Source organism: Hypanus sabinus, chromosome 27 (assembly GCF_030144855.1).
Source record: "Hypanus sabinus isolate sHypSab1 chromosome 27, sHypSab1.hap1, whole genome shotgun sequence".
Classification (NCBI taxonomy): Eukaryota; Metazoa; Chordata; class Chondrichthyes; order Myliobatiformes; family Dasyatidae; genus Hypanus; species Hypanus sabinus.
Window position 1 is genome coordinate 17794300 of NC_082732.1, and position 16792 is coordinate 17811091.

Sequence of the window (16792 nt, forward strand, 5' to 3'; positions counted from 1 at the left end):
AATGATGGATCAAAATGAGTCTATGGGGAATGGAAAGACTGGGTGGTTGGTGAAAATGGTGCTCAAACTGTCTGCTTACATCAGAAGGATTTATTTAGCAGAGCACCTTGATACACTCAGCATGGGGATCTCTGAGCTTCTTGTTGCCCTCCTATTTCACTTCTCCATTCTACCCGCATGATGACCTGACAGCATATAACCATATAACAATCACAGCACGGAAACAGGCCATCTCGGCCCTCCTAGTCCATGCTGAACTCTTAATCTCACCTAGTCCCACCTACCCGCACTCAGCCCATAACCCTCCACTCCTTTCCTGTCCATATACCTATCCAATTTTACCTTAAATGACACAACTGAACTGGCCTCTACTACTTCTACAGGAAGCTCATTCCACACAGCTATCACTCTCTGAGTAAAGAAATACCCCCTCGTGTTTCCCTTAAACTTCTGCCCCCTAACTCTCAAATCATGTCCTCTCGTTTGAATCTCCCCTACTCTCAATGGAAACAGCCTATTCACGTCAACTCTATCCATCCCTCTCAAAATTTTAAATACCTCGATCAAATCCCCCCTCAACCTTCTATGCTCCAATGAATAGAGACCTAACTTGTTCAACCTTTCTCTGTAACTTAAGTGTTGAAACCCAGGTAACATCCTAGTAAATCGTCTCTGCGCTCTCTCTAATTTATTGATATCTTTCCTATAATTCGGTGACCAGAACTGTACACAATATTCTAAATTTAAATTTAAATTTAAAAGCATCTGTCCTCCTGCATTGTTATGATGAGGCCCAGCGAGCAACAATACCACATCTTCTGCCAAGACAACCGCAACATACTCAATACTGAATGATCCAATTTCGAGGTAACTATCTGCAACAAAACTGGCCATTTTTTTCTCTCTGTTTTCATGCAAACTGGCCTATTAGAAGTTTCCTTTGACATTTCTTTGTGCTTATTCACTGTATTGACCCATTCCAAAGGGAACTCTACACCTCATCTCCACGGCATCCTTAATCTCTGTCTACCAGAGATATTTCCTTTGCCTTATCCCTCCCTCCCATCATCCTCTCTTAAAACTAATGTCTTTCTTTCTTTTTCAGTTCTGATGGAGGTGTTTGACCAGAAGTATTAATTCGTTTATTTTTATTTATTTATTTAGCTATAAAGTGCAGAATAGGTCTTTCCGTCCCTGCTAGCTGTGTGACCCGGAAAACTCCAACTTAATCCTTGCCTAATGATGGAACAAGTTACAAATGAGCAACTAACCTTCCAACTGATAATTCTTTGGGCTGTGGGAGGATGTCGGAGCAGCTGGGGGTAACCCATGCGATCAGGGGAACAAAGTACAAACAGCTTACAGACAATGGTGAGAAGGAGTTCCTCTTCCCACAAATGCAGCCTAAATTCTTGAAAGTTTCCAGCTTCTTTATCTTTTTTTCCTTTTAATTTACTGGAATTATTGTCAGAATGAGGGTCAGATTTATATCTCTGACTTAGACGGCACAACATTAGAATACAAGAGCTGAGGCTCTTATAAGGCACTGGTGAGGCCTCACCTTGAGTACTGTTGACAGTTTTTGGCCCTTCATCTTAGAAAAGATGTGCTGGCATTGGAGAGGGTCCAGAGGAGGTTCACAAGGATGATTCTGGTAATGAAAGAGTTATCATACGAGGAATGTTTAATGGCTCTGGGTCAGTACTCGCTGGAGTACAAAAGGATGAGGGGGGATTTCATTGAAACCTTTCGAATGTTGAAAGGATCTTTCCCATGGTGGGAGAGACTAGGACAAGAGGGCACAGCCTCAGGATAAAGGGGTGCCTTTTCAAAGCAGAAATGAGGAGCAATTTCTTTAGCCAAAAATGGTGAATTTGTGGAATTTGTTGCCACATGCAGCTGTGGAGGCCAGGTCACTGGGTGTATTTAAGGCAGAGATTGATAGGTTCTTGATTGGAGATGGCATCAAAGGTTTCGGGGGGGGGGAAGTCCCGGAACTGGGGTTGATAGAAGAAAGGAACAGCCATGATCGAATGGCAGAGCAGACTCAGTGGGTCAGATGGCCTTATTCTGCTCCTATGTCTTATGGTCTTATGGAAATTTGTTGCTTTGTCTCATCAGTACAGTGCAGAGACAAAACATAGCTATAAATTACAAAAACAAATAATGCAAGAAAGATAGGAATAACATGGGGGTGTTCATATTATCAACTCAGCTACAGATGACTGCAGGTGCTCTTTTGAAGCTCTTCTGAGCCCTGCAGGATCCATGGGAGACAATCGTGCCAAAACTCATCTGTCAGGGGAGCCATCAGAGCAGCCTTTAAAGCAGTGAAATCGCTTGCAGTGGCCGTTGGACTGCGGGTGATATGCCGTGGTATGATGCAGCCTAATGCCGAGGTTCTGGGTTATCACAGCCCAGAGGTCTGACAGGAATTGGGGACCACGGTCAGAGGAAATATCAGATGGGGTTCCAAACCGAACAACCCAGAGGCTGATGAATGCCCGAATCATGTCTACAGCTGTCATCGATGTTAGAGGGACAACCTCTGGCGGTGTGGTCCATCATGGTAGGAAGGCACGTGAAATTGTGGGAGCGGGGACAAGGACCAACAAGGTCCACACTGGCTTGGTCAAACCGTCGTTCAGGGATTTCAGAAGGTGCCTGAACATAACAGTTAATTTTTACCTGCTGGACGCTTCACACAGGCTGCAACCCAATTGCACACATCCTTTCTAAAGTTGAAATTTTAGTGCATCCAGTTTCTGTGAGGCCTTCCAGTCCAGGTGTGGGAGGCCATCGATGGAGTTAAGAACAGTCTGCCTCCAGTTTGCAGGCACGATGGGGCAAGGACAACTGATTGAGACATCGCTCAGGACTTAATGTCAGTCAACTGTGGGCCCATGACTGCAGATCGTTAAGCCTGGACCTCTGGGTCAGTAGCTTGGTTGGTCGCCATGCCCACATTGTCACCCGTCATGAGTATGGCCTCAATGGTTGGCCATGAGAGGCAATCACCTATGGCATTATTTTTCCCCTTGATACGTTGTATATCAGTTGTAAACTCTGATATGTAGGCCAGGTGATGTTGCTGCCGTGCAGACCAAGGGTCTAATATTTTTTGAAATAAATTTTTATTGAAGGAATGACACAACACAGAATTCATAATGGATTACATTTTCCTCCATTTTGGTTTTATATCTTACCCCTAAACAAACCTCCCCTCAATCTGGCCAGTGGAGCCAAAATAATACCTTTTGAATGTTCGATGTCCAGTAATAATGAATAAAGCTAGGAAGGCCCATTCCACCTACGTCATGACCTCTTTGAAGAATGTGCTTATTAACCCTTGGGACCTTATTTTCCCAAATAAAGGAGGTTATAGCTTGGTTGACTGATTTGAAAAATAACTTAGATAAGAAAACTGGTAAGCACTAGAACAAATAAAGAAATCTGGGAAGTATAGTCATTTTCACATTGAATTCTCCCAGCTATAGTAAGGGGGAAACTGCACCATCCTTCAAAATCAGCCTTCATTTGGCTAACCTGAGGCCTGTAGTTAGCTTCAAACAGAGATGTAAAAGAGCGAGTAACATGTATTCCTAGGTATACAAAACCATCTTGAGATAAGGGTTTAATAGTTTGGCCATTGCATGCACAAGGGGTCTGCGGTCAACAAACCCTGTGAAATGGCGACCCTCTAGAAGAAAGCGAAAGTGGTGGACAGCCAGATAGAGACCTGAGAAGCTCGCGGTCAGTCGTGTTGTGCTTCTTTTCGGGGGGACAGAGCTGATATCTGGGGAAGGTGAGCAGCTATTCGTGCACAGAATTGTCTGAAGTGTCAGTAGTAATGGCTACAGGTGCTTTGGGGAGGAGGCGCACCAGCAGGGTCATGTTAGAAAGAGTTCGTTTGGGGTCATCAAAAGCTCTGGTCATGTCCGCTGACCAGTCAAGCATGTGTCAGGGGCACTGCCTTTAAACACACTATACAGGGGGTGCATAATTTCAGCAGCTTGCAGAACAAAGCATGACAGAAATTCACCATACCTAAAAGCTCCAGTAGATTTTTAGTAGGGCAGAGTGGTGGGAAATCCATAATAGCGGCTATTTCTGATGGAAGGGGTTTCGCAGCTTCTGTGGAGATGCAATGGGTTTGAAAGTCAATGGTTGACAACCCAAACGGGCATTTAGCAGGACTAATAATTAACCCATGTTGGCTTAAGTGCTTGAAAAGTGTGTGGAGATGAGATATGGCTTTGAATTTGGATGCATTGGTGACAAGTATGTCATCCAGGTAAAACAAAAAGTCTTTTAATTCACCCTTTGGAAAGACTGTGCTGCATTTTCCAGCGCAAACAGCATGCACAGAAACTCAAAGAGGACACTAATCGTACTCAAATAGACTCACCACTCACGCAGCCGTGGAGTTGCTGAGTGACGCTACTACATGGTAGTGTTTGGTGTTGTTGGTGGAGATTTCTTGAGTCGAGGCTTGTACAAACCAAGCAACGGCATTTTGCTCCCAAAACTCCGGCAGTTTCAAAGTGACCACATTGGCCGACATGTTCAATAGCTCTGGAATCATCCTAGAGCTTTGGGGTCACCAAGGTAGGTTTTTGCAAATCAAACAACGTGAAGCATTTTAGGTTTAAGAAAAACCATAACAACTCATTTACTGTACTCCAAAACCAGAACACAAAGCGCAGCAAAAACAATTTGATGTAATTACAAAAGTAATTATCACGTCAGCCAAGCCCCTTAAAGTGAACCATAACAATGTGAAGGAATTCAACAGAAAGATACATACAGCACACTGGTAATGCTGATGGGATCACACAATAATTGGTTTTAACCAAAGTCATGCAGTTGCTGAAAGCACCAAGAGGCATACAACAGTGTCAGTATAGTGGTGGTGGCATCCGTTAGCCTCGCGAGACTATGGATCTGTGCTCTCTCCAGGGCACCAGCCTGGGCAAGGTTGTGTGGAAGACCGGCAGTTGCCCATGCAGCGAGTCTCCCCTCTCCACGACACCGATGTTGTCCAAGGGAAGGGCAAGGAACGATACAGTTTGGCACCGGTGTCGTCGCAGGAGTTGCCAGAACGAGGTTGAAGGCAACGTCAGACTGCCTTAGGGACTCCAGCTCCGGATTTGTCCTCAGGGTTTACTCCCAAAGCCTTTCCCATGAGTGGGTATGGCTGCAAGGCAGCAGAGGTTTGAAATCCAAGTTTTCCCTCTCTTAGATGGATTGCCTTCCCAGGCTGACGAACTCCATCTTGGTCAGTAGAACCAAACCCAAAAACTCAAAGACTTGAGATCAGAATTAAATGCGAGAGAATCAAATACTATTTGAGCCTTTCAATTTGTTAAGTAGAAAGAGTGTAAACAGGCAACTCACAGCCAGCCTGGCTCCATTGGGTGTCTTGGTGTGTATGGGAACCTTCTGTTCTAATTAGATTTGAGGGAGAAGTTTAAAAAACAAATGGGGTGGGCAAAATAGTGCAAAATGAAGCCATGTAGGAAAGAGATCCCGCCGAGAGGTTCCGATATATACTGTATGTCACTTCAGCATCTGCGGCCTCACATAGAATGAACAATGTTTCGCTTAGTGAGATATTGGAGAAATCACAGAATCAATTTAATCTAGCCCTCTTGGAGATGATAGAAAGCAACAGCCAATAATAATAAACACAAGAGCTTCTGCTGGAAGTCCAGATAAACACACAAAATGCTGAAGGAATTCAGTGGATCATGTAGCACACATAGAAGGAAATGAAGAGTCAACGCCTTAGGCCATGACCCTTCATCAGGGCTGGCAAGGAAAAGGGGAAGCTTTCTCTTACTCTAGCTTCTTCCTCTCTCCCTTTCTGGTCCTGATGAAGTGCCTTGGCCTGAAAGGTTGACTCTTTAACCCTTTCCATGGATGCTGCCTGACTTTCTGAGTCCCTCCAGCATTTTGTTTGCTTTGCTTTAGCAAAAACTAATAGCCAGGCTAAGTCACTCAGGATGTCGTAGTGATGTTAAAGAATTTGCAATTTGATTCACATTCCCAAACTGAGCACAGTGGAACAAATTCACATGTGATTTAACATTGAAAGAATGAGTAACAATTATTGAACACTATAGATCTAACATTTGAGCTTCTGTGTCAAATAGCCACATGCATAAAGAAAGGTTCAAAATACATGAAGGAATTGTCACTATGATTGTGATACATCATCATACAGTGTAGCAAAGATGGGAGTTTCATTGTAAAGCCCTGCTTCTAAGGGCAAGTTTGATGTGTAAAGTGAGACAGGTGGGAAAAGTTGTTCCCATTGGAGAAATCTAACACCAGCATAGTGGTTAAGAACAGTAAAATACTTCAACAGTAAAATAAAAGGGCACATAACTTTAGCATGAAACCTTAGATCAAGGATAGCAAGCTGAAATAATGCCCACCATAAAATTAAAATAGAGCATGCTGGAAATGCTCGGCAGGTCAGATTGAGGGGAGAAAACAAGTGTTAATATTTTGAGTCAACGATTCTCATGGTTTCCAAAGCTTATGGGTCTGTGCTGTTGTCCAGATGACAGATCATTGACCTGACTCTCTTTCCTTCTTCACAGAGGCTACCTGCCCTGCTGAGTGAGTTTGCAGCAGTTTTGGCATTTATTTATCTGCAGTGCTTGGCATTTGGATAACGGCAGCGGAGTGTAGGCTCAGTGCAAAAGAAAAAGACACAGAAAGTGCAATGGAGAGTCTGGATAACCTTAGGGAAACATCAGAAGTTTCTGTTCACATCAAACCTTTGGTGGTTATTCTTGGACCCATGGTAGTGTAGTGGTTAGCACAATGCTACCAGGGACCCGGGTTCAATTCCCGCCACTGCCTGTAAGGAGTTTGTACATTCTCCCCATGACCACATGGGTTTCCTCCAGGTGCTCAGTTTCCTCCACAGTCTAAAGATGTACCTGTTGTTAGGTTAATTGGTCATTGTAAATTGTCCTGTGATTAGGCTTGGATTAAATTGGATTTGCTGTTGGCATGGCTCAATTCTGTGCTGCATCTCAATACATAAATAAATAAACTCCTTGGCGGTATCATATCAGCGAATCTGTCCGGGGACAGCATGCAACTGCCATCACAAATAAAGCACGACAGAAACCCTACATTCTTCAAAGTTTGCATAGATTCGGCACGTCATCTAAAACTTTGACGAGCTTCTATTGATGCACAGTGGAAAGGATCCTGACTGGTGGCATCGTGGCCCGATATGGAGATACCATTGCCCAGGACCAGGGAAGAAACGTCAACTATACTCTTTTCCATAGATGCAGCCTGGCCTGCTGAGTTCCTTCTGCATTTTGTGTGTGTTGCTTGGACTTCCAGCATCTGCAGATTCTCTTGTTTGTGTTGGAATAGGAAACAGCTTCTTTCGCCAAGCTGTGAGACTTCTGAACTCTTTGCCAGCACTCAGGCCTCATCATGAATGAAGCACAAGCAGCTTCATACTATTTAATCTTTAACTTGTGTCATAAATTAATCTTATTTGTTAATTTGTTGGTGGTGATATTACTTAATGTGTTGCATGTGATTTATATGTACTGTGTTGTGCACCGTCCAGAGAAATATCATTTTGTTTGGCAGTATACTTGTATGACATAGAGAATGACAATAAACTTGAACTTGAAATTGCACTGCTGGTGGACAGCAATAATTTAGAGAGAATTAAGATAAAGCAACTGGGACTGTACTTCCATAATATCCTGTAGAAAAAAATTTCAGATCCAGTTTTGCATTGTAAGTACTGATGGGATAGAGACTAATCTGATATTCATGTTATTGTAGATGCCACAAGAGATGTAGATGCTGGATTCCAGAGCATAAGATAAATTGCTGAAAGAACTGAACAGGTCAAGCAGTATCTGGGCACGCAAAAGAATTGTCGAAATTTGAGATCAAGACCTGCATCAGGACTGAAGGTGCAGAGGGAAGAAGGACTGAGCTGAGAGGGAGGGGCAACGTAGAGGCTGGAAGGTGATAGGTGCAACTAGATGAGAGGGTTGACAGGAAGATGAACCTGAGTGGAGAGGAGAAGGAGAGAGGAGCATTGAGATACAAGTCATAATGAGTTGAGGAAGTGGTGGGGGGGGGGGGGGGTAGCTGGGAGAAGTAGCCCTCTACTCCCATGACAAGGGCAAACTCAAACTAAAAGAACTGTACCTGCTTGGGTAGCCCAATGATAGGAAGAGGAATTTTCCAGTTCCGGTTTCCTCCTGCTTTTGCTGTCTACTTCCAGCAGCCCATTCAGGATCTCTCTTCCCTTTGTTCATCCATTGCATTCGTACCCCTCCTCCATTACCTAGATTCATCATGCTGTCCTACCAGTCATTCTTTCCTCATCTGGCTCCACTTATCAGTTCCCTATCCTTCCTTGCCTCTCTCCCACCTGGTTCTACCTGTCCATCATCTCTCCCTTATCTGTTTCCACTTATTACCTTCTCTGTCTCACCCCTCAGTGTTCCTTCTTGAAATCAGCTACTGTCCTTCTGCGTGCTCAGTCCTCGTGCAGGCTCCTGACCTGAAGTAAACAAAATTACATAATCTCAGTGACAGCAGTTACATAACTGTAGTCCACTGCACCGTAATGGCCGCAATCTGCCATTAAACAATCTTGACAACATGAGATCTTGATCCTGCCAAGAGCCCTGCCCAATGAATGGCCAGTTCTGCTGGGACGGATTCCTGGAAATTTCATTGGATAGCTTCCTTACTCCAATAATTTGACCTCTAACTAACAGAACGGATCAAAATAGCAATTCACAACTGTAATTAATATTCCCGGGAGCTTTCGCCAGGCCGTGTACAGTGTTGTTCTGGGAAAAGCATTTCTATTCCTGGAGAGTCCAGAAGAATCCTGGAAGACTGGCAACCATACTGACTAAAATATCTTGTGCTCCATTTAGAAGGAGTTAGAGAACCGCTTTATTAATCAGGTGAACATACAGAAGATTCTTGCAACAGCCTAGGCTCAATCAGCACTGAGGGTGAATGGGCAGGGAGGGGTATGCAAGGGCTCAACTCATATTTCTTAATGAGGCTAAGAATGGTGATTGATAAGTTTGTGGCCTAAGGTAGAAGGAGTCAAATTTAGAAAACCTAGCACATTCATTTTTCAACATGGTCCCCTCTTACATTTACACACTTAGTCCAGCGGTTGAGGAGCACACGGATCTTGGACCTCCAGGAAGCGTCCACAACAGCCGTGATTGATAAATTCGTGGTCTAAGGTAGAAGGAGATGAGTTATACAGCTCTCTTTACACACACATGCAGTTCAACTCTTTGATTGATTATGCAGAAAGTTTGAAGTTAATAACATCTCCTTCTACATTAGGCCACAAGCTTATCAATCACCCCTGCTGTGGACACTTCCTGGAGGTCCGAGATCCGAATGCTCCACAACCACTGGATTAAGTGTGTAAATGTAGGAGGGGACTATGCTGAAAAATAAATGTGCTAGGTTTTCTAAAATTGACTCCTTCTATCTTGGGCCACAAACTTAACAATCACATCTCGTATGTATTTACACAAAACTTCAGTTGCTTACAGTATTTGCAGAATGACATATGTTTCTGATTACGTTTATGGGAACTACTTATAGCCAGCCTTTAACTATAGATGGGAACGGCTTAGAAAACAGGAATATCTGAGAGAAATAACACACACAAAATGCTGGTGGAACACAGCAGGCCAGGCAGCATCTATAGGGAGAAGTGCTGTCGATGTCTTGGCCCAAAATGTCAACAGCGCTTCTCCCTATAGATGCTGCCTGGCCTGCTGTGTTCCACCAGCATTTTGTGTGTGTTGTTGTTTGAATTTCCAGCATCTGCGGATTTCCTCATGTTTGTTCTTTAATATCTGAGAGAATTTTGTTTGGAAATTGGTCATCCAGGAAGCATAGCAACAATGTGATAATGCACCATCTGGCATCAATGCAACAGTCCTCCCTTTCAAAATTTCAAAGTACTTTGCAAGCTGCTCAAAATAATGTTCTCTTTAGCAACAACTTTTGGGAAATGATCATGGTCATTGTTAAGATCCACAAGTTCTTCCCTTTCACAATGATTTTGCAGTCATTTTGTTGCTACAGAGAGTATTATATTATCTATCTTGCAAAGTACATTTGAAAGGGAAGACCTTGTGGATTGTAGCAAGGACAATGACTATTTGTTCTATGTCCAGGACACCTGGAATTTTTGATTATTATCAACTGTTAACATCAACACAGAAACAGTACAGTATTCAGATTTTGTAATTGGTAACTTTATAATCTAGCAATAAACTGGGCAGACCGTGTGAGTTGCACGACAGGACAATAGATCCCTTTAGCTCTGATGCCATTTTATTGCTACAGGGAGTATTATATTAACTATCTTGCAAAGTACATTTGAAAGGGAAGACCTTGTGGATTGTAGCAAGGACAATGACTATTTGTTCTATGTCCAGGACACCTGGAATTTTTGATTATTATCAACTGTTAACATCAACACAGAAACAGTACAGTATTCAGATTTTGTAATTGGTAACTTTATAATCCTCTAGCAATAAACTGGGCAGACCGTGTGAGTTGCACGACAGGACAATAGATCCCTTTAGCTCTGATGCCAAATCCAGTTCAAGTCAGATGTGATCAAGTGGAAAACTGGCAGAACTTGAACTGCACAAAGCCAGGGGCAACATCCCTAAGGTGGACCTATATAAAACTAGCTCAACTTTGAAGGAGGAATGAACAGAGCTTTTGTTCGTTGTACCATACATCCTGATTAATTCACACTGCTAATCACGCTGCATTTCAGAGTTCTCTGTGCTTTCTATATGGATTACAGAAGGACAGAATAAATTGTTAGCTAGCATCTGCTGCAGCAAATCAGCAGTGTGCTATATCTCAGCATCCGTGACAATTCTCCACATCTAAAAATGGAGGGAGTTATACTGCACAGAGCTGCTACCATATTTGCACAAACAGCGATGCTAGATAGTTTGTGAGCCCTGTAAAACTTTCTCTATTTCTGCATAAATATGACCTAAAATGTGATCAGGTCTTCATGCAAGTCTTAAAACTAGATAAAGAGACCCCACTTAAATAAATAGCACAAAAAACATTATACTTGCTCATTTATTTATTGAGAAAAATGATCCAATATTACATGTATTTGTTGGAAAAAATGCAGTGCCTATGAAAAGTATTTCCCCCACAACGGAAGCTTATTATTTTATATCGTTGACTCATAATTTGGATACTAAAAGAATGAGTATATTTTACTATTTTTTTCTCATTTGATGTGTCACAATCATGGATTCGGCAGCGCAGCAGATATGGCAATTGCGCTCATGAATATGCACGTGTCAGCTAATTATTATTTCATTGTGATAATACTTAACTCCATTCATTCCGTCGTTGTGGTTGTCATGACTTGGACACGGCACAGCATCGCATCGCTGCCTGTTTGCATTTGGCCTTGACTGAGAAATTGGACTGTCGAGTCAACTGACCCTGAGGACTAGCGCTATTTGTTTTATATTTAGCTGTTCTTTTCAACCGCCAGGTAGGCTTTGTTTTCCATTTGAGAGTTTTAGTTAACAGCTCTGTTTGGCCTAGCATTTATTGTTTTCTTTTCCCTTGAACAGTGTTTGCATTAAAGTCTGTGAACTATCGACCCGCTTCAGTGTCTCTCACTCTGCACTTGGGCCACATCCAAACCTGGTGACAAGATGCAGAAAATCCCTTAGCCAACTCCTCAGATGAAGAGCCAAGTAATTTCATCCCTCTGGGATTTCTATGGGAGATATGATCCAGATCATGTGCTGCAATGAAGTAAATCAATCCAAATGCAATGCCAATTGTTGTTGCCCTTTCTTTAGGCTTCCACTACAGCTCTGCAAGACAAGGCACAAAGACTGCTCACTGAAAAGTATGTATTTTTATTATGGACCCAATTCTCTTGGTCTGCCACTTTGCCAAATATGTGCTAACTGGCAAGTTAATTGACTATTGATAATGATCTTAGTGTAGGTGGGCATTAGAAGAATTGAGGGTAATTGATAGTTGTGTGTAATAGAATAAGTTGCATTAAAAACTGGCTTTGGGGCTGCTCCAAGTGTCAATGGGCTGAATTTCAGGATCTGGGTTTATTGCTCAATCCAAATGATAGTGTAATATTCACTTAACATTAAATCAGAAAGTTAATAAAGTTCAAATGAGGGTAGGACATGCTCATCAAAGCTTATCAAATTTAAGATCAGTATCTGCAGCTATAATTTTAACAGACTTCTGTGTGCATTTTATGGTGTGACTAGGAAAGTAGCTTTTTTCAGTGGATCGGGCATGGTAAGTATTGATGACTGAAACCCGGGAGAGAGATGAGAAAAGGAGCAGTTTTGGGTAAGGGTGGTCAACCTCCAAGGTTGTATCTCCAGATTACTCCCTGTGCCACAGGCTCGTGCAGGTAGGAACAGGCCAATAGCACGGATGAATGAATGGCTGAGGAGACGGTGCAGGGGAACAGGGTTTCAAGTTCTTGCATCACTGGAACGCGTCCAGGGGAAGGGATGACCTGTACAGGAGGGCTGGGTTGCACCGGAACTGGAGGGAAAAGCAATATCACGGCTGTGAGGTTTGCAAATGCTGCTTGGGAGGGTTTAAACTAGCTTTGCAGGGGGCTGGGAACCGGAGCATCCGGTCAGTAAATAAAGGATCAGACAGGAAGGTAGATGTCAGAGGAAGTATTGAAAGGTAAAATTGAAATAACAGGTATGATGGGTTGGATAGTTTGAAATGTGTCTATTCTAATACGAGGAGCATTATGGGTAAGGGTGATGAACTTAGAGCATAGATCAATATGTGGAACTATGATGTGGTGGCCATTACAGAGACTAGGTTGAGAGAGTGGCAGGAATGGGTGATTAATATACCTGGTTTTTGAAGTTTTAGGAAAAATAAAGAATGAGGAAGAGTTGGGGGGTGTTGCATTACTAATCAGGGACAATATCATAGCTGCACTCAGGGGAGACATAATGGAGGGTTCAGACACTGAGTCCAATGGGGTAGAACTCAAGAATAGGAAAGGTGCAACCACACAGATGGGATTGTATTTATTCATTTATAGTTGCGTTACACCAGTTGTTGTCTTCCATGTTTTTTGCTCTTTCATTTATCCTGTTTACAGTTACTATTATGACTCTCTGACGGTGGTGTCTGAAAAGAGGATGCCGTCCAAGTTGCATGCCATCTTGGACAATGACTCCCATCCACACCATAGTGTACTGGTTAGGCACAGGAGTACATTCAGCCAGAGACTCATTCCACCGAGATGCAACACTGAGTGCCATAGGAAGTCATTCCTGCCTGTGGCCATCAAACTTTACAACTCCTCCCTCCGAGTGTCAGACACCCTGAGCCAATAGGCTGGTCCTGGACTTATTTCTACTTGGAATAATATACTTATTATTATTTAATTATTTATGGCTTCATATTGTTATATTTCTACACTATTCTTGGTTGGTGTGACTGTAATGAAACCCAATTTCCCTCGGGATCAATAAAGTATGTCTGTCTGTATTCTATAGATTTGTTGAGTATGCCTGAAGGAGAAAGAACCTCAGGGTTGTATGTGGTGACATGTATGTACTCTGATCATAAATCTTACTTTGAACGTTTGAACTTTGTTCTACAGACACCCCCCCCCCACCCCAGAGCTACCAGGACATTAAGGAACAGATATGTAAATAGATTAAGGAAATGTATAAAAATAAAAATGGGGGATTTCAACTGCCCTAATATAAATGAGAACTTCTTAGGGCAAAGAGTTTGGACAGGGAAGAATTGATGAAGGTGGAGCAGCAGATGTTATCCACTTGGATTTTAGTAAGGCATTTGACAAAGTCCTTCATAGGAGGGTAATCCAGAAAATTAGGATGCATGGTGTCCACGGTGAATTGGCTGTTTGGATTCAGAATTGGGTTGTGAATAGAAGACAGAGGGTAGTAGTTGAAGAAACTTATTCAAACTGGAGGTCTGTAATTAGTGGTGTACCACAAAGGTATGTGCTGGGACCTCTGCTGTTTCTGATGTCCTGGATGAAAATGTAGATGGGTGGGTAGTAAGTTTGCAGATAATAACATGGTTGGTGGAGTTGTGGATAGTGTAAAAGACTGGCAAAGAATACAATGTGATATAGATCTTTTGCAGACATGGGCAGAGAAATGGCAGATGGTGTTTAACCCAGATCAATATGAGATGTCGCACTTTGGTAGGCAAATGCAAAGAGATAGTACACTGTTAAAAGCAAGACATTACTGAGCAGAGAGATCTCGGAGTCTAAGTTCATAGCTCTGTGAAAGTGGCTACATGTGTCAATAAGGTGGTTAAGAAGGCTTATGCAATGCTTGCTTTTATTAGTCGAGGCACTTTCAAAATTCAACAGGTTATGTTGCAACTTCATAAAACTTCGGTTAGAACACATCTGGAGTGTTGCATATAGTTCTTGTTGCCCTGCTATAGGCTTTGGGGAGGGTGCAGATGTAGTTTACCAGGATGCTCCCTGGTTTAGAGGGCATTTGCTATCATGAGAGGCTGGACGAACTTGGGTTGTTTTCTTTAAAGCGGCAAAGGCTGAGGGGAGATCTGACAGAGGTTTATAAGATTATGAGAGGCATAGATAGAGTAGACAGGGACTATCTTTTTCCGAGGGTAGAAATTCCAGAGGACATACATTGAAGGAGAGGGAGTAGTTCCAATGGGGATGTGAGGAGTAAGTTTTTTACTCAGAGTAGTGGATGCCTGGAATGTGCTGTCTGATATGTTGGCAGAGGCAAATACATTAGAGGCTTTTAAGAGATGTTTAGATAGGCTCATGAATATGAGGAAGATGGAGGGATATGGACATTGTGTACTTAGCAGGGATCTGTTTTTTGAGGGTTTTTGATTTACTTTTTAGCTGGTCCAGTGCAGCTTTGTGGGCTGAAGGGCCTGTTCTTTGTTCTACATTCTATAACATAAAGCAGAGCAGGGAAAATTGGCATGGAGCCTGACTGGCTGGATATGGCTTGAGATAATGTTAAAGCATCAAGCTTTCACTGTATTTACTAACAAATTAAAGAATTACTGGAATGTCGGATATCCAAGCCTACTACTGAAAAAAAAAGGCAGCTTTGTAAACAATGGGATGAATGCAGAAGATTATCAAGAGATATTAATTCATTGAAGCAGTATTCAACATAGCACAAATTGATTTCTGTACAGAATTATGAGGTAGTCCAATATGCCTAGGACATGTAACACACAGTGCGAAGATTTTAGACACTATGGTTCAAATTCAGTGAACTTGAGGGGCATAGATAAGACAGTGCACACGGTTATAGTCTGCGAGCCCGACATGGTGATGAGTGGAAGAGTCCAGATATCGTTAGTGATATCCGACTCCATTCTACATAAGCCTGGACATTACTTCCAAAATTTTGGATCAAGCATACATAAGAATAGGTGCTTCTTACTGCCATCTCATGACAACACAGTTGTTGCACCAATCATTCCCAGGTGAGATGTTGTTGCCAAGATAGAGGAGCTACATGCAGACTTGTAAACAATGTTGAAATAAACTCATAAAGTACATCACCCGGAAACCTTCGAATGTGACAAGAAGAATGTTATTTAAAGCAAACACAACTAGGGGATACCGCATAATGTGGCATGGAGTCAGAAGACAGACTGAGCAAAGCAATGTGGGTCATTAGAGGAGAAATAGAGTGTACAGCAGGGCTGCAAAAAATTGATTTTGGACCCATCTGCTGGAAGGATATGCCACAGATGTTCAACGGAATAACAGAAAAATATATCTGCAGTGGGGAAAGACCACAATCTAGTTTTCCTTCATTAGAAAGGAAACTATTGACTTCTCATTGTCGGATGGGGTAGATAAAGCCACTTCAACAACTGGACTTTTAAGCCAAAAATCTACCAATTGTAAGAAGGCCAGGAAAGGAGATATTTTCACTTATTTATTGAGTTGGCAGTAGCTAATAAAAAATGAAAAAATAAGAATGAAAGTTCTCTAGTATCTGGTTGGTCACTGAGGTACAGATTTATAAAGCAGCCAATGAAGTGAGAGAAGAAGCTTTTAAGAACTGTAACACCCTCCATACAACAATATGAATGGCGGATTCTGGATATTTTGGAGGTGTCAGAGAAATTGTGTGCAATGTTCACACATATTTGATGTGAAAATGGGGAGATGTTCAACACATGCTTGATGGAACTTGATGGAATCTCTCTTGCACTCTCATTGATCTGAGGGATTAATTGATCCACAACGTGCAGGACTGAGGGAGCCTCTCTTGATAGAAGGAGACAATGTGCTTCAGCTCCTGTCTCAGTGTCATGTCCAAAACCAGAGTTGACACTTTTGATTTTCACATGGCAGGCTGGATACAGCCAACATGAAATTACATAGGAGCACAGCACAGAAGGGCAGCAACATTTTAAAGACTAAAATACTGTGGCAAACATCATGAGTGGCGGAAGAGGAAATGCCTGATTTTTGGGAATGAATGGCATGTATGTAAAGAGATAAATCACAGTACAGAGCGAGGTAGATTAGAAGCACAGGGTAGTACTAAAGTGACAAAGCATGTTCACAATGTCATGCAAGCTAACACCAATTCCTTAGTGATCCTTTGAGCACGCAGTCAATAACATAATAGAAATAAAGCAAGATGTTGCAGCTACTAGAAACCTGAAACAAAGCAGAAAA

General features: G+C 42.3%; 1 long non-coding RNA gene across 2 annotated transcripts in view; it reads right to left on the bottom strand.

The window, feature by feature from the left end:
- Positions 1–16792, bottom strand: part of LOC132382025 (uncharacterized) — a 115761-nt gene that overhangs the window by 52540 nt on the left and 46429 nt on the right. For both annotated transcript variants that reach the window (XR_009508176.1, XR_009508177.1), the window contains exon 3: positions 8481–8563. This is a non-coding gene — a long non-coding RNA (uncharacterized LOC132382025). The remainder of the gene's footprint in view (positions 1–8480; positions 8564–16792) is intronic.